Source organism: Sturnira hondurensis, unplaced genomic scaffold (genome assembly GCF_014824575.4).
Source record: "Sturnira hondurensis isolate 20B ecotype Veracruz unplaced genomic scaffold, ASM1482457v3 Scaffold0014854, whole genome shotgun sequence".
Lineage (NCBI taxonomy): Eukaryota > Metazoa > Chordata > Mammalia > Chiroptera > Phyllostomidae > Sturnira > Sturnira hondurensis.
In genome coordinates this window covers 5,090,027-5,110,813 of record NW_028087485.1, presented here as the reverse complement: position 1 = coordinate 5,110,813, position 20,787 = coordinate 5,090,027, and the positions used below count along the sequence as shown (strand labels likewise).

Genomic DNA, 20,787 nt, shown 5'->3' with positions numbered 1-20,787 from the left:
TGTTATGTCCCTACGCATTGTTTGTTTGCATTGTGTGTGAAGAGTAGGGACTCAGAGTCAATCCCCTCTTTGTCCCAACTCTGTCCCCACTCTGTCCCCATTTTGCTTCGATGTGGCTTCCAGTTTTTCCGCTTGTGATATTACAGGGTTAGAGTCAGTGAGCTCTGAACTCTCTTTCAACTCTACCACCTGATGATGCTCCAGTTTTTAAATTGTTTCATTGCTATCGAACAAACATTCTCTTTCCAGTCAGAATATCCTTAGCAATATAGTAGAATCCTGCTTCAGGGAAATTTATCACAAGTCAGATAAAAGTAAGTGTATTCACTTTACAAAAATGATCATTTGATAGCAAAATAATTCTGAATAATGATAAATAATGAGCACGGTTATACATTTAAAATACTTATTTTTAATACAAGTTTTCAGGAAAAGTAATTTAGAGTAAGGTATACATGAATTAAATAACAAAAATACAAATATAAATGTCAAAAATCATAGCATTTTGGAATGCTAAAGAAAAATTTAATCCATTGTCCTATTTTACAAAACAGGGAGCTATGGAACAAAAAGGTTGTACTTACTTGCCTAGTATCACACAAGTAGTTAGGTTGTGCAAAGAAAACCAGTTGCAGAACATTTTCTGTATTTTTCTCTATACATATTGAGACCACACCTCTTCATTTACCTATGAAGAAAGAAATTACAGATGTTCAGTGCTTAAATTGAAGAATATTATTAAAAATAAAATGTAAAGTTATAATGTAGTCTCTCAAATTCCTCATATGTGGACACATTTTAATAGTTTAAATAGAAGATTCACATGCATTTAAAGTTAATCTACTTGTGAGTTTAACTTTGCTGACCTTTGCCACTGAAATAGCATAGTACTCTGCTATTATTTTCTAAAATTATTTTAGATGTTATATATTTTTGGTTTTTCTATAAATAATATTGTGATTTTAATAACATGAGTACAGATTAACCTCTGTCAATAATATTTTCTAATACTGATACTGAAATCCCAGGGATGCTTATAAGTGTTAGTAGGGCTTGCCTCCTGCTAAACACATAAATGCTTCCAATTACATAAATGACTTTTATTTTGTTATTCTTTCCACATTCTTGTATTAAATACTAAACAACCTCTCTCTATATAGTTTTCATTTGGGTGCAATGATTGAACATTAAGTATTAGCAGAAAATACTAATCAGTTTCAAGGCACATGGCTTTATTTTTGCCATGGATCCCAATGTTTGAAGTGAGCAGGGCTCTTTAAAACTAGTGCTTCTAGCATTTCTTTCACACTAAATCGATCCCTCCATCGCCCAGTTAATTTTAACCTTGACCTCCCACAGCTGGATTGCTTTATTCAGTCCAAAAAAACCTCTCTGTTTCTACCCTTTCTGCTTCTTATGAAGCAATAGCGAGGAGGAAAAACTAAACCCATTCCTTTAAGAAAGATTCCGCCTCCTCTCTTATAAGCAAGAACCTCATGCTAATTGTAGAGTCTCTCTCTACTAAGTCACACACTTTACTACTCAGCATTGGGGGAAGCTGCTGCTGCTGCTGCTGCTGCTGCTGCTGCTGCTCCTGGCTGCTGGCTGCCTCTGCTGCCACCACGGGTCTGAGGCTGCAGCGGATTTCTGTGCAGCATTGCAGAATCCACACCTAGAAGACATACGCGTCTACTGCCCTGGACACAAGAAAGCCTTGGATCCTCAGCGGGTAAGCAGACCTTTTATCCATTTTGCACAGAAACTGTGGGAAAGGGAATGATCATGGAAAAGATCGCTCATCAGACATGCTTAAAATGTGTTGTGTTAATTTGCCTTCCTTTGATTGCCGGGAGGTGGGGGGGGGGTCTTGATTTGTGACTGGCAAATGCCCTGTATAGTAGAGACTATTGTCTGATATGTGCTCTTAACATACTTTTTTATGCTATTCATAAAAAAGCTTTGATGCATGCAAAGCTTTTCATTTTTTGCTTTTTAAATACAAGGAAACATCCAGCCACTCCCAATATCTCTCTCAAATACTGCAGATATTTTTAAATACCTAATACAAATGACAGGCTGAGCATTTTAAAAGTATTTTCTCCCCCAAACCAGAAAGCCTTCCCCACGATCCCTTAGAAGTATTTAAAAATCAAAAGGCATGGTTAGATTTTGAGCAGACGGGAGATGGTGGTAGACTAAAATTTTTATAACCTTAGTCCAGTGAAAAGAGAAAATGAAGATAAATGAAGCACAGTTTGTGTCAAATACTCATTTTCCACACTTCATATGTAGGAAGAGGAAACTACATTTTAATTAGCACATTGCTAGAGAAGAGGGAGGGGACTAAGATGAGGGGATGGTGTGAAGTATTTGAGGGGGAATAGTCTGCAGAGGAGGAAGGAAATGAAATGGACTGTCGCCAGTGCCTTGGAAACGAAGAGATGTAGGGTGGGGAATGAAGTTTGTCTTGTGTGTTAGGGTGGGGTTAACCCAAGGGACCATGAATAACCAGAATGGCGCTTGGAGGGGCGTGCTTGGGAGTGGACTCCTGCCAGTGGAGGACGGGTGCAGCAGGAGGGATGTGCAAGTCGTGGGTGGCAGGGAAAGGTGTGTGCGTTGCTAGGAGGTCTATTTGGAGAATAGGTTGGGGTGAGAAACGTGTCTGGGCAGCGGGGGTGGACGGCCCAGTGTCACCTGTGGATGAATCCACCTCTTCAATTGCGTTTTGCCAAAGTTTCCCAGGCCCCAGATTCATTTTGAAGGCTGGAGGTGCCTAGACTTTTCGCTTCCAAGAGGCCAGCTCTCATAAAGTCACAAGGCCAGGGACCAAAGTGGGGATGAAGACCCTCAAGGGGTCGAAGTGTAGCAGGATTGAGAGCCCCTGCCCTGCCCCTCTGAGGAGCTAAGGGGGAAGAGCTGCCCCCACTGGCAGCTGTGCTCAGAAGAAAACTCCAGGCTCCTCCAATGGGGGGCGTGCGGAGCTTGAACCTCAGCGGTGACCGAACCCCGAAGACCCAGCAACCAGTGTGGCCAGCAGAGGCTGACTCCGAACGAGGCGGCTCAGCCTCTGGAACTGGGGGTCTCGCTCAGGTTAGGGCAGGCGACATTTCCGAGGCGTTCTTCCTCCCTTTAGTCGATTTTCCGTCAGGGTAGTTTTCCTCTCCAGCCTCAGAGGACGCCGCGGATTCGAGCTGCGTAGCGGAAGAAAGAGGGGTCTCGCAGCCTCCTTGCGCCAAGCCCTCCTCGAGGCCCCGGGGACCGCAGTTTAACTGACTCGGTGCGGGAGAGCGAGTAGGGGGCCGCGAGGGGCGGGGCCAAGGCTCCGGGGGAGCAAAAGGGGCCAAGAGGGGCGTGGCCTTGAGGAGGCGGAGTCAGGGACACCCTGTGATTCCCGGGGGGCGGGTCCAAGAAGCCTTGCAGCCCAAGGGGCGGAACTAGGGGCGCGCGGGGGCTGCAAGAGGCGGGCCTATCGGGGGCGGAGCCAGAGATGCTTGTGGGCCTAGGGGCGGGGCCACGGGCGCTCCAGGGGCGCTAGGCCAGTCAGGCCAGAGCGCGATCCGCCAGTCGGTAACGGTCGCCAGGACGAGGGGCGGGAGGGGACGGAGTGGGGTTTAAATTATATTTTTAAAAACAGAACGACAGCGCGAGGCTTCGGCGACTCAGGTGTCGCCGCTTCCTGCTACACAGGGCTCCGCGCCCAGGCCCCTCCCTCTTCACGCCCCCGCCCCTTCTTCTGCCCTCCCCTTGTCTGCCCTCCCTCCGAAGCGGTGGGGCGCTTAAGAAGCGGCGGCAGCAGATCGGGCGGCCGCTGCAGCACCCGCGGCGGCGGAGAAAGAGGGGGGGAGCACAAAGCCGGCTGCGCGCTGCAAGGTAATTCTGAGGGGAGAGAAGGCGCCGTGGTTTCAGCCCCTCCTCCCGGCGGAGACGGCGGTCATGTGCGCGGGCTGGGGTGCGGGGACCCTTCCAGGGGGTCGCGCGGGTATGGGGAGCCCGGTGGCTCTCAGGGCCGAGGGGACTTCCTACTGGCTGCCTCTGCGGCCTCAGGTGACCCCCTCTTTCTCCCAGGGGCGGGAATGGGAGCTTAGGACTGGCCCGAGGGTAGTGGATCTGCGCGGGACGTCCCTTGGAGCCGCGGGGTGGGCCATACTCACTCCCGCGTCCTCTGGTTTCTCCCGGGAGGGCGGGGAGTTATAAAAATCCAGCGCTATCTGAAGCTTCGGTGACCCGGGTACTTAAGTTCTAAAGGTGTGCGCCAGGAAGGTGGGAGGTTCTCGCTCTTGGAAAAGGCGCAGGTAAGAGAGGGGGCTTGGTTTGGTTTGCTTTTGTTATTTAAAAAACTTTTTGTTAAAAGTTGAAAGTGTTCAACCACCCTCTCTGGTAATCCGCTTCCCCATCCCCCCAAGACACACACAGACCACATACACCCCACCACCACTCCTATTCCCTGGAAACGTACACACATTCGTTAGGTTGAGCTTCCTACCCAGCGTGACAAGCAGAGTTGGCAGCAGGTCCGGTTTGCTGGTGCTTGGGGCACGTCCAGCTTCTTTGGAGGTACGCTATTATAGCTGAGGCAAGACCATAGAGACAGGTAGAATAAGCTAGGCCGCTATTAAAATGCCAAGAATGGCCTCAGGTGAACTTTTTTGTTGCAGAGATTTGATTGCAACTAGGTGCCCGTTTAAAGTGGGAGCGTAAGGAAAACCTCTGATTTCTTTGGCACATGTGCTGTTGCAGTTGACTGCTGGAGTGGCATGGAGAGAAAATGGAATTTAATTCAACCAAGAGGCTTTTACATGGTGATTATACGCAAGTGTGATGAAGGAGTTGATAAGGTCCTGAGAATTGGAACCAGCTACATAAATGTGTGTGCACGATTACATTAAGTTACACATTTTAGATTTAGCAGTATGAAATCGTTGCTTTTCTTGAAATGGGAATCCAGTGCTTCTGCATCATGCCCAGTGCATCCTAATTTTGGCTTTAGAAGACTTCTAAAGAGGGTGTTGTTAACTCATTGTTTGTATCTTAAATTAAGCACATTAACTTTGCAGATGGAGGACAAGAAAACAAATGGCCACTATGTTTAACTTTCCATCTTTCTAAAGAGCTCAGTCTGCTAACTCTTAATATTGACCTGCTGGTATCTTGGTAGTAGTTGCTTTTGAAGAAGAAAAAAGTGGTATGTCTGTTTTGAATGTTAAACATAATTTAATACTCTTTGGAATATTCAGTTATGATGCACTCAGTATTTCGTAGCTTTTTTACATGTGTGATATCAGGAAACATTTGGTAGACATTTGACATGTGACATGGGTGACCATATATCTAGGAAATATTTTGCATGATAGAAGGATTGTATTTTCAGAATATAAATGTTATGTTCTGAAAAAGACCAAGAAAATTATATTGTACACTTTGCTACTTCTAACCCCCTTTTTCAATAATGTTACAGTGGAACTATGTGTGTTCTGCTCAATGATCTCTAAAGTATAGGTTTGGTCTTTGTAAAACCAAAATTTTTTAGAAGAGTTTAGTTACTTATTTTTAGACAGAGGGAAAGGGAAGAAGAAACAGGGAGAGAAACATCAATGTGTGCTTGGTTGCCTCTCTCATACCCCCTACCAGGGTCCTGGCTGGCAACCCAGGCATGAGCCCTGGCTGGGAATCGAACTGGCAACCCTTTGGTTCCCAGGCCAGGACTCAGTCCGCTGAGCCACACCAGCCAGGCCAAAATGTCTTTTGAGACTAAGAGGACATAGTACCAGCTCACCTCCTCACACCATCCTAAAACCTAGATACAAGGTGGGGCTCAACATCAGAGGTGGTAAGGCTTCCTGAAGTGGGCCCATCTTGTATTTTTTCTCACACCTAAGCTTATACAGGTTGTTTAGCTATTTAGTGTCACCTAAAGCACTTTGTTAGCAGTCCTGGGAGCAGTGCTGGGCAGCAGTTATATATGACATCAGGGTGTAAGAAGCATTTCTGTTGAGGGAAGAAATCACATAAAAGCAGAGAGAGCCAACTGTACAAACTGAGTTTGTAGAATGTTGTGGAAGAGTAATAAAAGAACCTTAGCTCAACCCAGTTATATGTGAAGTGTTTAGAATATAGTCTGGGACAAAGTGCTTTATGTGTATAACAAAATCAGTGTATAAAATGACCCTTTTTTGAAGGCGGTAATATCATACTGCCCATCAAGTGAAGACTCAGCAAATATCTGTAACAGTTGATATTTATTTGCTCTATCTCCCTGTCAGGCTGTTTTATATGATTTAATTTACTCCATCCTCATGACAACCCAATGACTAAACAGATTCAGAGAGGTTAAGTATTTTACCCAAGGCGTACAGCTACTGGGTGGCACAGGCTGGTTCTGAACCCAGGGTCTGGCTCAAAAGTAAGTCCATGTAACTAGTGGGCCCTTAAACTTCATTATACCCCTGGTAACAGCTGCAAGTCAATGATACTTCACAGTATCCCCAAGATTACAGGTGTGCATGTGTCATGTTTAGCCACACCCTCCTGTATTAATACCACCAACAGGTTGTGATTAAATCTGGAGGGTGGCGATTAATCTGCATTGAGTGGAATCACCTTTGACTTTGGAAGAGCATTCTCACACAACATATGTTTAGCTAGGATGCTAGAATTTGAGCTAGAGTATGTTATCTTTTTAATTACTAATTACATTAAAGCCACTTTTTTTTAAAGTTTGCCAGGTATATAGCGCTCCAACTGCCCCAGTAGGCACTAATGCACATACTAGAGATTCAGGTTCTGCACTAAATCATTGAGCCTGATCTTCTGATTACCAATACCCTGTCTACCTGAGGTGGATTTTAACTTATATTTGCTCTAAATTCCACCTGAGTTCTATAATTAGCTGCAAGTGAAAAGATAAAACTTGTGCCTTATACTTTGCCACTCACATTCCCCAAGGAACTGTGTGTTGCTGCTTCACCAGTGTAGCTGACAGGTCAAGCAAATTATTTATAACCGAAATTAGGAGCCATTTTAAGTAATGTTTACAGTTATTGTTGTAGAGAGCTGATAAGTCATTTGTTGACAATTTAGTGAGATGTAATAAAAGGGGAATGTTTTAAAAAAACATACGTTGAATTAAAAAAGCTCACGCTGTTTTTAAGACACAGGTTACTAACTAATCTGTTTCTTACATTAGATAAACACTAATTTGTTGGTTACAATTAATATTCAGTGCTACTTCTGATTTTTTTGAAATACTAAATTTGTAGAGTTTGGACAGTAAAACAATTTTAATGTCTAATCCAGAATGCTGTTTTTCCCTTTAAACCTAGATGCCCTATTTGAAGTTAATTGAGCCGTCATAGGCTGTGTCATGTTATCAAGATTCAAAATGGGAGCCCTAATACTTTATTTCACGTCTTCTGTGTTAATGCTTTATCATTTGATCTTGAAGTCCATGCCAGAGTATTTACAGATGAAACTGTTGTATAGTCTTCTGGGTTCTGCCAGACACTAAAGTCTCTTGGCCAAAAGCCAATACAGTCTTGAATTTTTACTGTAATGTGTTGTATGTGTTAAGAATCCTTTCTAAGTCATATAGGTTAGAAGTCTTTCATTAACTATGGCTTGAAAGAAAAAAATCCACTATTATGTATAATAATTAGATGAATTTAATTATTTCTTTTAGCAGTAGCTAGTTCTGGACACACATGAGTGTAAACATGCTACTTGGGAGATACTTTTCCTTTCAGGTAACGCTAAAAATTATTCAGCCGACATTCATACAATACTTGAGTACCAACAGTGTGCATAGAACAAGAACTGTAACTAAAAATTAACCAAAAGTGTTAGAGGAAAAGAGTTTGAGAGAACTTTTTGTTTATTTCATGTGTATTTTAATAATGTTGATTTTTAAAATAATCTGGACAAGATTCAAAGTGCTCAAAATTATTTATACAGTTGAACACATTTGAATGTTAAGAAAGTACTGCGTAAATTACCCTAAAGCCTTACATGATAGTATAGATGAGAATCAGAGTCTCTTGTTTTGGTAAACTATTTTTTGTTTGGTATCTTTGAAAAGCTACATTAATATAATAATAATCTTTTGGATTTCTGAGACATTACTTACTAAACTGAAGGAGCAGTTTAGTGAGGAATATCTTAGAAACCTTAAAGAATAAATGTGGCTGTCTGTACTTGACCACCAAAAGGTATAAAGTGGATAGAACCCATCTTTGGGGTTGAAAGGGTTACCATTCTAGTAAGTTTCCTTCTTATGAAGATAGTACAGACTGGTTTTGAACTATGCAGAAGCTGTACTGTTATTGTAAAAGATATATAGGCTTTGAAATATAGTTATATCTTTATGATTAATTTAGATCTAAACTGAGCCTTTCACCTGGTGTCAGTCTAATCTGAATTACCACCGTAAACTTTACATTTGCTTTAAAAGATAAATGGTGTTAGTTCACGCTTAATTGTGAATGGTAAGATTCCCTGACATAAGATGAACTTTGAAACCTGTGTGTTTCAGATTGCCCGAAACTGGGCCTGAGGATATTGCTGTAGATATAGGTAGTATATTAACTAGCACTTCAGATTGCTGCCTCCTCAAACAAGGCTGCAGTTTGAACCTCGGGTTATGAAATTCACTTTTTCTGCAGTAGGCATACGTGATTTCCATAGAATAAAAATTTTCTACAACCAGCCAGCCCGGGGGCAAAAATACTTTTTAGAAACTTAAGGGCAGTAACAACATAATGTTCTCAAAATCAGTGTCTCAAGAAGTATACTGTATGTATTAATAAAATAGAATTTAAAAGTTTTAATGCTCACACTGTGTGTACTAAGGCAAGTCAATACTAAGGCAAGTAATGAACTAAGCCAGATGAAAATCTAACTCTCAGTAACATATGTGAACTTATTCTTTTTGGTAACTCTCACGCCCCTTATTCTTACAGTTCTTATTCTTATAATTTTTTACTCCCCCATTCCCACCTAGGAAGTACTCACCGCCTTGGCTGGACAAGGGGAAGGACAGTGCAGGTCTGAGTTCAGAGCTTGCTTTATTCAGCTCCCTCGCCTGCTAGGGGAGCTGGAATTCCAACGATGTAGGAAGCAGTCAGGCTGAGAAGTGCTGAGTTTTCCACTCTCTTGGGGACTTGATGTATGCCTTTAGTTTGTCATCCTCAGCAAGGTTTCTGTGAAGTTCTGCCATAATGGCTCAGCTTATCCTTTGCAAGGATAGTATTTCTGCTTTTCCGTACAGTATTCTCATCCTGTCATTTTTTGATCTTCTGGAATGGCTAAAAGCTGTAGCAAAAAGGTGGGTTTACTCAGTATCCCCATGGACAAAGTAATTGAGTTTATGCGGTATGTCTAAATGAGTATGTTTTGTAATCAAAGCCTCCCCCAAAGACTCTTGAAGAATACTCTACTTTTAATCCTTCAGAAATTAGAGCCAGCAACTGTTAACTGCATGGTCACTTTTAATCTCATTTGCCTTATTAATACATAAGAAAAAGATTGTATAAGGTCATCCTTGTAATATCTAAAGAGTGGCTGGGGAAAGGTGATGGTCAGAGCTCAGGTGGGTTTGTGAATGGGCTTGGGTGCATGAAGAATGAGAAGTCAGAAGGGGAGAGAGATCTGCAGTGAAGTTGACATACTAGTCTTATTTCTTTTCTCCACTTGCATTGTGTTGTAGTTGTTTTGTTTTTTAACTTTCAAACAGTTTTCCTCTTCTTTCTATGATTTTTATTGCTGAGTTTTATCTTTCTTAGGGAAAATTTGCTAGTAGAATTTTTAAGGTGAGTCCTATAGTATTGCTGAAAAGTTTGGCTTTTAATCGGAGGTTACACTAAAAGGAATTTCCATCTCATGCCACAACTGTCAGCTTGTTAAATTTTAGTAAAAGATCTCACACAGAAGTATGAAACCTTACTCATCATGTAATAGTTGTGATCCATTATGTATTAAAGTAAAATACATATTAATGATTGGAAATCTGTACTACTTTACATACTTTTGTTTTGCAAAATTGTATCTCTAATAATTTGTTATTAGGATGTTTGATTCTCCTTGAGTATCAAAAATTGTTTGCAACCAAAAAATGTTAAAAGTAATACATCTTTTATTAGTCATAGTGAATGTTGATAATGACAAAAATCACAGCTCTCTAAACATTGTGTTACCGTTAAATACCCTAATGAAATATTCGATAGACAGGCAAGGATCTGGTTGCTGGCCCCTGAAAGGCTGTCACCTCTATAGTAGAATGTAATAGGGAAGGAGCACTTTATGCCTAAGAACAGTGAATCTGCTTAACATAGTTGAAGGCACTGAGAAGCTGATTACTTGGTAATCACTTAAGTTAAGGTGATTTTATGTTGTGTTTGATGTTTTATAGTCTGAACTTTCCTGGGATCTTTAAAAGTCTAGTTGAACCATCTGCTTTTGATGACTGTATTTCTGGAGGGATTGTGACTATCAGTTAAGTACTTTGAAGAGAGAATCCTGCTCTTTATCACACCTGAATGTCAAAGAACGTGTTTCTTTGAGCTTGTTTCATTTGGGCTCCAAGGGAAGAGTGCCATCTACTGAATGGCCTTGGTCAAGTTGAGCAGCCCCAAGTTTTGTTTAGGAAACTCATCTGGCTTTGAGAAACCAGACTCAGCTTTATTGAAGGATTTGACAGAATCTTGGGACCAAGTGGAATTGCTGCTTGCTTAATTTTAATTATTCTTCCCAGCAGGAGGCCTAGACATGATGAAGAACTAATTCTCCACTTGTTGAAATGCATGGGAAAGGGGAAACTAAGAAGTTGTTGAGACTTTGTATTTAAAAATAGCATAGCAATGGTGAAGTCATTGTTAACTTAAAAGTGGTAAAAAAAATTTTCTAATGAGGCATACGTCATTAGTGATTCTGGTTATTGATGGTGCCTGCAGACAGTAGTGATGATGTTTAGAGTTTGTTTGGGCTTAAAATCATGAAGCAGCTCATTTGCTTAGGACCTGGAGCTGAGGGTTTTAAGAGACTTGACTATTTTCTTTCTCTTGGCTCTTTGCTTTGCCTCAATTTTTAAGGCAGTGATTCCTACTTGAGTGAATTCACTTTTGCTAAGTGGATTTTATTGTTATTTTGGTTTACTCAAGTGGGCTCTTATTTGTTTGTTTGTTTTTCTTTCTTTCTTTTTTCTGGTCACGTTTTTCCAAGTTTCTAGAAAATGCCTGTGGTCGTAGCTGAGGGTGGAACTGGAGGTGGTAGAACCAGAACAGGTCAGTGGAGAGTTAGGACACCTGGGGTAGTAGCCCTTTCAGCACCAGATAAGAAGGAACTTGAATTGAAAGGAAGCTTTGAAATTGTTACGATAAGAAGAATATCTTTGTTGTTATATCTATTATAATTACTTAATTAATCAGTAACTTTTCTCATCCCTTAAAACCAGCCAAGGATCATGTTAAGCACTTGATGTAAATTATCTGAAGTTAAGTAACTTGCCCAAGATTATACAGTTAGTAAGTGGCAGAGCCGAGATTTGAGCCTAGGGCCAGTTTCCTTTAAATGCTAAGCTTTATTGCTAATTAGTTTAAGCTTGTTCTCATTGGTGACTACACAAAAGACTTGAACCAAGATTAGAATATTTCTGCCTCTGCTGGAACATGTGGATTTTTTTTTTTTAAAGAGGGTGATGAAATGGATAAATAGGATTGACATTTCACTAGAATCAGGAATTGTATGTGAAATGAACCTTCAAATATTTGCTAGTTGGTTTTGCCTATAATGTTTATTTCTTTGTTCCTTATGCTATATTATGTATTAATTTAAACCACAAGGAAAGTTTATTATATTGGTACATTGCTATGGTATTTTAAAGCCAGGGGGAATTACTGAAGGGCTTTATGCTGGGTTTGGAGTGGGTTGGGGTTTGTTTAGTTGTCTTTATGTATTTTGCTTGCTCCTAATATTGTTAGGTAGCAATACTTTTTGATAGGACAGTAATACCCTATGTTCACAGCATAGTAAAATTCAACCAAGTACCAGTCTGAGGTCCTGGGGGAGCCTCAATTTCCTGTGCACACCAAATATGCTCTGTAGACCAAATGAGTGCCCTACCTCACATATACTTTTGAACATGTATACCCTATCAATTGGGAGATATTTAATACCTGAATACTATTTGAGGGTGTTTTGTCTTTTAAAAGCATTTCAACATTAAAAGCCATCCTCATTTGAAAGGCTGGGAATTACTGGTTTTGTATAAAATTGCAGTCCAGTGGTGGTTGTGCTGTGTACTTTAAGCCTGATCACTTTTTTAGGACTTCTGACTCTTCCCCTTCATATGTAAGAGAATTAACACTTACTTTCCAGAAAACCCCCATAGGAATATCAATTATATAACTCCTTGGGATTTTGACTTGACTTTCAAGTCAAACATAAAAAAGGTCAGCTACATCTAAAATGACAGTACAAGAGATGTTCCTTGACAGTGTGTGATGTATCCTGAATGACGGGTACAGATAACAGATGTCACAGGTCATCTGGTCAAGAAAAGGGCACCGTAGGTGGGATGGGCAGAAAAAGATTCCCAGGAAAGAGGAACAAGAGCGGGCCTTGGAAGACAGGGTAGGACTGCACTAGGTGCGGGCTGTGGAAAGGTTCTTGGTGAGAAATTACAGTCCATGAAAATAACAATTCTTTTTCTGTAGCATGATGGGAGATAGTCGATAACAGGGGTTCACAGTCTCTTTCCGCTGTAAGTCACTTGAAGGGTGGAACATACGCCTATCAGTAACAGTGCCGAGGGCGCGCCTCCCTAGGAAGTACATACTGCAGCGGTTGGGGGTGGGTGGAGAGGGCGATGATGGTGGTAAAGAGCAACGTGCAGATTTTAACCATGCTCCCTCTGAACCCCACATGAAAATGACTAGTTCATAGAAACATACTTATACTACTAGTAATGCTTAGGAAAGTTGCCGTTTGGAAAAAAAACTAGAAATTCTCATCATTCCTACCACGGCACAAGGAAAGTCTCTTTGGGGGAAGAGGTTTACATTTTTAAAAAATCTAAATTTTTCCTACATTTACTTTGTTTGTGGAATGCTAGAGTATAGTTCTGTTGATGACTCTGTTATAACTTTTAAATTTAATGTATGTATAGAGTTGTTGATACTATGAGATATAATCATTTCTACTTGATTTTTGTAAATAACATTGTCTGGTGTTGGATTTTAGATGATTTGTTCCAAAGTGTCTGAATACTATTAGACTTGCCAGTGTGTATCACTTACTATTTGACAATACTTAGTGTAACTATTCAAGATATTTTGGAGCAAGTCACTTTATTTCCTTTTTTCTAACTTTAGCTTTTTTATATGTAAATACATGAGGGAGTAAGAAAGATCACCTTAACATTCATGTCCACAGTTTGAATGTACTGTGATTGTACTTGCACAGAAGGTGAATTCAACAATTAGTCGTTTTAGTTGGAAGGTGGCCAGGAAATCTGTGACTAGGCCGCATGAAGGTTCGGGGAGTGGGTCTGATATAAGGCCAAGGCCGTGAAGGTCCTTGTCTCTACATAGATGTGGCAGTTCAGAAAAGTACACTATAACTTCAGGAACTACTTCAGCTCCCAGAATATCTCATTTTTTCAGAAGCTAAGGGTTCTTGGCATTGGACAATGGGCAGATCCTTTTCAAAAACAATGAAATGAGCAAGGATAGCAAACCATAGACACATATTTTTCTAGAAATGGTGCTTTCCATTTTCATCCTAACTTTATGTTTAGTACATTAGCTCATAAATATTTTTCTGACTTCTATTTAGATCTCTTCTGAGCAGCTTTATGTTTCCTATCATTTGGTCCCTTATTAATTGAGTACTTATTATGTGCCAGGCCCTGTTCTAAGTGCTCAAAATTCAGCAGTAAGCCCCTTTGCCCTAATGGAGTTTATATGCTTGGAAGTAAATGCAAACAAACAAGTAAACTATATGCTGTATGGGTGTACATGTTATGGAGAAATATAGAACAGGCAAGGAAGATAGTGTTTAGAGGTGGTAATGGCAAATTTAAATTGAGTGGCGAGGTGAAGTCCTCACTGAGAAGGTGACGTATGAACAAAGACTTGAGATGTATGTGATACGCAGGAGAAGATCACGGTGACAGGGAACAAACAAGTCCAAAGGCCCTGAGGCCCAAGTGTGCCTGGCTTGGGGGAAACAGAATGAGCGAGGGGTGTTGGGGAAGCCACTGGATGACTTTGAACAGAAGTGGAACATTATATGACATAGATTTTAAAACAATTCTTTGTCTGTGTTTTGACACTAGACCATACTGATGCATTAACCTTGTTGTGAGATCATGTATCTGGTAAAGAAGGTGAGACTGATTGAATTCTAGGTGTTTTTAATTATATAAGAGCCAATGGGATTTACTAACTGGGATATGGGGGTACATGTGACAGAAGGAAGTCAAACTTGACACCAAGGTTTGGTGTCTAGGTAGAAGTTTGAGGAGGAACAAGTTTGGAGTGTGGGAGAGAGTAGGAGTTCAGTTTGAGGGGTATTGAGTTTGAAGTGTCTACTGGACACCTATTTGGAGATTTTGAGGAGGAAGTCGCTATGAGTACAGATCAGCGTGTAGTTATTTGCTGACTATATACACTTGAGACTTTTCCTTTTTCTCTTTCATTTTAAAATATTTAATCCCTTTGGTCCTAAAATAAACTTTGCTGTAATAAGAGTTTGATGTATTGCTTTACATCTTTATGCGTTGAAGGTATTTATTCTGTCTTATAAAGCCTTGAATTTATTTTAACTTCTAAGGACAATTGGTCCCAAGGGAAATCTTTTTCTCTACAGATAGAACAATTTGCTTTCAATCAAAATGGGCAAATAAAAATAGTGTTGTTAATGCCCTTTAAAAACATGTGTGTGAATATAAAACAGAATAGTTCGGTTATTCTTCAAAAAGCTAATGTGCTTTAATGGTTAAAAATAGTAACATATAAGTTATCATTATGACCCAGCAATATACTGACCCTTCATATACTCAAGTGAAAACATATGTTCACACAAAAAAACTTGCACACCAATGTTGATAGCAGCATTATTCAAATAGCCAAAAAGTAGAAACAGCCTAAATGTCTACCAGCTGAGTAATGGACACATAAGTGTGCTATATCCTTGCAATGGAATATTATTCAGTCATGAAAGGAGTGAAGCATGGATATATTTTATAACATGGATGAACTTGAGGGCATTATACTAAGTGAAAGAAGCCAGATGCAAGAGGACAGTATTGTATGGCCCCATTTATATGAAATCTACAGAATAGGCCTGCCTTTCCAAAGACACTGAAAGTAGATTAGTGGTTGTCAAGGGCTGGGGTTGGGGAAATGGGGAGTGACTGCTTGATGGGTACTAGGATTTCCTTTGGGGTGATGAAAAGTTGTAGAACTTGGACAGTTTAAAGGAGTGAATTTTATCTCATTTTTTTAAAAAAGATACCAGTTAAAAAGGGTATGTGTGCATTCACGTACACTAGAACAATGAAAACAACTTATTTGGAGCTTATTTCTAAAATAGAACTGCTTTTGCATTAGAAAGTTGAGGAAGCAGAGTTGTTGCACTAAACCTGGTTTAGCTTGATTTGCTTAAAGAGGCAGAGTTAAGATACTTTGATCATTCAGGTAGAAATCAGCGGGCAGTTTGTGATCTTCCCCATGGCAAGTCATAGTTGAGTCTAAATGTTTTTAATTACCCAGTTTTATGGAGCTGACCTAGATAAGCAAAAGAAGGCTTTATGATGGTCATTTCCATAGGTTTCAGACAGTAGGAACTAGCTTATAAGGTCTTAAGTCAATAAAGATGGTTTAATTTTTTCTCCATACCTATAATTTAAAAATATGTATAACTCAATACCTAATAATGTTTTTAGCCAACCCAAGGCGATACTTACCTTCTTAAAAACATTATTACCTGTTGAGGACTTTTGGCCAAGATGGAGGCATAGGTAGACACACTGTGTCTCCTTGCATAACCAAAAGAAGGACAACAACAATTTAAAAACAAAAAATAACCAGAACTGACAGAAATCGAACTGTGTGGAAGTCTGACAACCAAGTAGTTAAAGAAGAAACATTCATCCAGACCAGTAGGAGGGATGGAGTTGGCCAGCCGGGGTGGAGAGGACTCATGGCAAAGCAGTGGCTGGCGGACCCAGTGAGGCCGAGGATTGTGGAGTGGGGCCCAGTGTGTAAGGCTCCAGCTGACGCCGGCAAGGCATCAGCTGGCAGTTGGTCCCACATTCTCCTGCAGATAGACCAGGTGAAAGTGGGGAGCAGGACAGACTGCACAACTCAGGGTCCTGGCTCGGGGAAATAAAGCCTCAAACCTCTGACTGAAAACACCTGTGGGGGTTGAGGTGCTGGGAAAAACTCCAGCCTCACAGGAGAGTTCGTTAGAGGGATACACAGGGTCCTAGAATGTACATAAGCCCACCCACCTGGGAATCAGCACCAGAAAGGCCTAGTTTGCTTCGGGAAAGCGGGGAAAGTGACTGAAATCCATCAGAGAGTGGAGCAAGCAGCACTGTTTCCTCTTGGACCCCTCCCCACATACAGCATCACAACCCAGCAACTGGGTTCCCCCGCCCTGGTGAACACCTAAGGCTCTGCCCCTCACTATGTAACAGGTGCTTCAAGACAAAAAAAAAATGGCCCAAACAAAAGAACTAATCAAAGCTCCAGAAGAACTACAACTAAGCGACAAAGAGGTAGCCAATCTATCAGGTGCAGAGTTCAAAATATTGGTAATCAGGATGTTCACAGAATTGGTTGAATATGGTCACAAATTAGGTGAAAAAATGAAGGCTACACCAAGTCAAATAAAGGAAAATGTATAGGAAACCAATAGTGATGGGAAGGAAACTGGGACTGAGATCAATGGAGTAGACCAGAAGGAAGGAAGAAACATCCACTCAGAAAAGAATGAACAAACAAGAATTCAAAAAATGAGGAGAGGCTTAGGAACCTCCAGGACTTCTTTAAACGTTCCAACATCCGAATTATAGGAGTACCAGAAAGAGAAGAGGAGGAGCAACAAGTGGAAAAGTTACTTGAACAAATAATAAGGAAGAACTTCTTCAGTCTGGCAAAGGAAATAGACTTCCAGGAAGTCCAGGAAGCTCAGAGAGTGCCAGAGAAGTTGTCCCGAGGAAGAACACACCAAGGCAGATCATAATTACATTACCCAAGATTAAGGAGAGAATCCTAGAAGCAGCAAGAGAAAAGGAGGCAGTTACCTCCAAAGGAGTTCCATCAGACTGTCAGCTGATTTCTCAAAAGAGACCTTACAGGCAAGAAGGGGCTGGAAAGAAGTCTTCAAAGTCATGAAAGGCAAGGAAGGACCTACATCCAAGATTGTTCTATCCAGCAAAGCTTTCATTTAGAATGGAAGGGCAGATAAAGTGCTTCCCAGATAAGGTCAAGTTCAAGGAGTTCATCATCACCAAACCCTTATTATATGAAATGTTAAAGGGATTTATTTAAGAAAAAGAAGATAAAAAATATATACAGTAGAATGACAGCAAACTCACAATTATGAACAACCACTCCAAAAACAAAAACAAGTTAAGCAAACAACTAGAACAGGAACAAAACCACAGAAATGGAGATCACATGGAGGGTTATGAACAGGGGAGTTAGAGGGTGAGAAAGGGGGAAGAGGTACAGAGAATAAGTAGCATAGATGGTAGGTAGAAAATAGGGGGAGGTTAAGAATAGTATGGGAAATGTAGAAGTCAAAGAACTTACATGTATGACACATGGACATGAACTAAAGGGGGGAATGTGGGTGAAAGGGGGTGTGCCGGGTGGAGGGGAGTGAAGGGGGGAAATGGGGCAACTGTAATAGCATAATCAATAAAATATATTTTAAAAAAACAAACCTTATTACCTGTTGAAGAGTTGCTTGTTGAAGAACATGAAAGGGTTGTTCTTAACTTTCTTTTGCTGCTTACCCTAGTGTTATTTTTAAATTAAGATGTCGTTCATATACCATAAAATTCACCCCTTAATTTTATTGTGAATGTGTTGTTGATATTTATGTAGTCCTTTATTAGAATGGAGATATCTAGAGAGTAGAGGTTCATTCTTATTTGAGTCGTTTGATATGCTTTCAGCATTTTAAGGGAAGCATAGGTGAACTGGACAAGAACTGGGATAGGGAAGAGAGATGGAGCGGATGCCAGCACCCCCCACCCTATACCAGTGATTCAAAGGAAGTGCAGGTGGGCACGGAGAGGGGAAATGTTCCTCTCACTGTGGAGGCGCAGTTCATTTTAGCTGACCTTTAGAGAATGTCTCAAACGTTGAAGAGGAGGGTGAATTAGAGACCAGGATGATAGAGTATGCAAAGGCTTGTGGCTCTGTGGGATGGACATGGCGGGAGAAAGCAGGGAAGGACGGTTAAAAGAAGCAGATCATGAAGGCCCTGGGTGCTGTTTTGAGAAGTTTAGATTTTATTCCGTGGCATTTATTTTAGCTGATGAGAGGCATAATCAGATGTGTATGAGATTTTGTGTTGTGAAGAATGTTGTCGTAGAGTGTTGGCAAAGACGCAAGTTAGGAGGTATTTAGAGATAAGCAAATGAACAAAGGCAGTGGCTTTGAGATTATAAAGGGAAGAATGGGATATTTTGGAAGCAGAAATCTGTATATTTTGCTGAACAATGCAGAGTTGAAGGGACATTTGATCACTGGATAGAAATTTAAATGTTGCATTTTACCCCAGTTTTTGGTATTATCTAGTTTTGTCCTTTTTATAAAAGAAAAACTTTTGTATGAGTGTAATTATGTTATATGCATTCTTGCGTGTCTTACTCTCACCCTTACCATAATTTTTTCTTTTTTTTATTGTTGACACTATTATAGCTGTCTCCATACTCACCCCTCCTGCCTGCCTCCACACTGCCGTCTGTGTCTATGAGTTACGCATATATGTTCTACTCCACGTCCAATACTGTGATTCGTGACAGAGGAAAGATAAAACTGTACGACTAGAAATTAGGTGGATTCAGCAAGTCTTGAGTGTGTCTTTTCCTTACCATACATAAGACTTTAGAACCTTGACCATTTCTTAATTTTCTTTGATTTTTATGGCTTGTCAGCTATTACCCAATTGTCTGATCTTCAGATTTGTTCTCATTTGTGCATTTGGAAATGGTTGAATAGTCAACATTTTGGCTAAAGAATAGTCTTTTTGTTTCCAAATGAAACTGCCTCTCTATGCTGTGTTTTTGCCCTTCATTTGAAATTTTTGTGTAATGGAATAAAAAGAATTGAAGACATTGAGCATTGCAATATCAAATATTGCATGCTGTCATTACGGGACGTCATTGTGCCATCTTAAAGGTTCCCCTTAATGACATTCAGTGGTTCATCTCAGAACTATAAAAGTAAACATGTGGTGTGTATTGATATAAGTAACAATTAGAAGCATATTGCAAAATCACTTGTTTTTGCTGTATAAATTCAGTGGAAAATCTAATGCAGTGAGGCTTTTTGCACATTTGCATGATAAAACTGGCTCACAGCTTATTTACAGGCATGATGGTCATTTTTGTTTGTTTGTAGCTCGCTTTAATAGGACATAGAACAAAGAGGATGCTGTACTAGATAGAACACAGTGATATTATAAATGGATCGGAGAAAGTACCGGATTTAAACTTGCCTTCATGCTTAAAAATTTTAAGCATTAAATAATATTTAAAGTAACTTATTTATTAAAAAGTAACAATAAAATTAAAACTACTTTATGGACACAAAATACATTTGAAAGTTTTAAAATCAAATGTAAAGAGCACTCAGTTTTTTAAAAGCAAGAATGATTTTATTAACTTGGTTTCTAAGATATACTTACTATTTGAGTCATGTTTTTATAAAATGCATTTTATTTTTAAAATTTGAAATTAATTGTTGAGTAGAAAATATAAGGAGGTGGAACAAAATCCAAAAGACACAAAAGAGTATACAGTGAAGAGTTCATTGTCACCCCAGCTTTCCTCCTTTCTTGTATTATTCCAGAGATATTTTTCATTGTTTATTTGTAAATTCCTGAATCAAGACTTAGCCTGTCTATACCTGGTAGTAAATTGCTGCATAAGAAATATAGCTTTAGGCCCAGAACAACCTGGGGAAATACCCTGCTCTCTTTTCCTAAGTGTGGTTTCTAGATCCACCGTGTCTTTTTATTACCGAGTGTGTTTTCCTAGCTTCCCCCCACTTAAGGTGGAGATGTGGAAAGTGGGACCTGGTAGTTGTGACTGTCTTTTACTCATATCTTATCCTAGGCAATGACAAATAACCTTTATGAAACGATGCATGCTAACAAAGCAAATTCCAGCGTGAGAGGGGCTCCCACAGAAAAACGTCTAGTAGGGAGGGCACAGAAGAGGTGAGGAATCGTCAGCCTTTTCCATCTTTGTGTGTCTACCCTGTTAGGGCAGCCAGAACTGGACCTCTTTGAAAACTTTACTTTTAATTTTTTAGTTCCTGACATTTGGTGACTCTGCTTTTTGCCACCCATCACATCATAAGATTTTCTCCCAAACTTTGGAATGACCTGACCCTAAACTTGCTATTACTAGACTTGGTTTCCTACCTTCTTTGGGGGGGGTGGATGATATTTAATAGAATGTAACTACTAAGCAGAAACTATAAATAATAATCTTATGTTCTTTTGGAGGGGATGGATAGCCCTATTTTATTTTTTAAGGTTTTATTTATTTTT

At 40.2% G+C, this 20,787-nt stretch overlaps 1 protein-coding gene across 3 annotated transcripts in view; it reads left to right on the top strand.

The window, feature by feature from the left end:
- The first annotated feature begins 1,441 nt into the window (after nt 1–1,441).
- Nucleotides 1,442–20,787, top strand: part of ADD3 (adducin 3) — a 127,479-nt gene continuing 108,133 nt past the window's right edge. Inside the window, exon 1 of one of the 3 annotated variants that reach the window (XM_037063968.1) lies at nt 1,442–1,729. The gene's annotated coding sequence lies outside the window, so the exon portion shown is untranslated. Of the gene's footprint in view, nt 1,730–3,574; nt 3,871–20,787 lie in introns of those variants that run through there. The other 2 variants (XM_037063973.1, XM_037063971.1) reach the window with 2 other exon arrangements.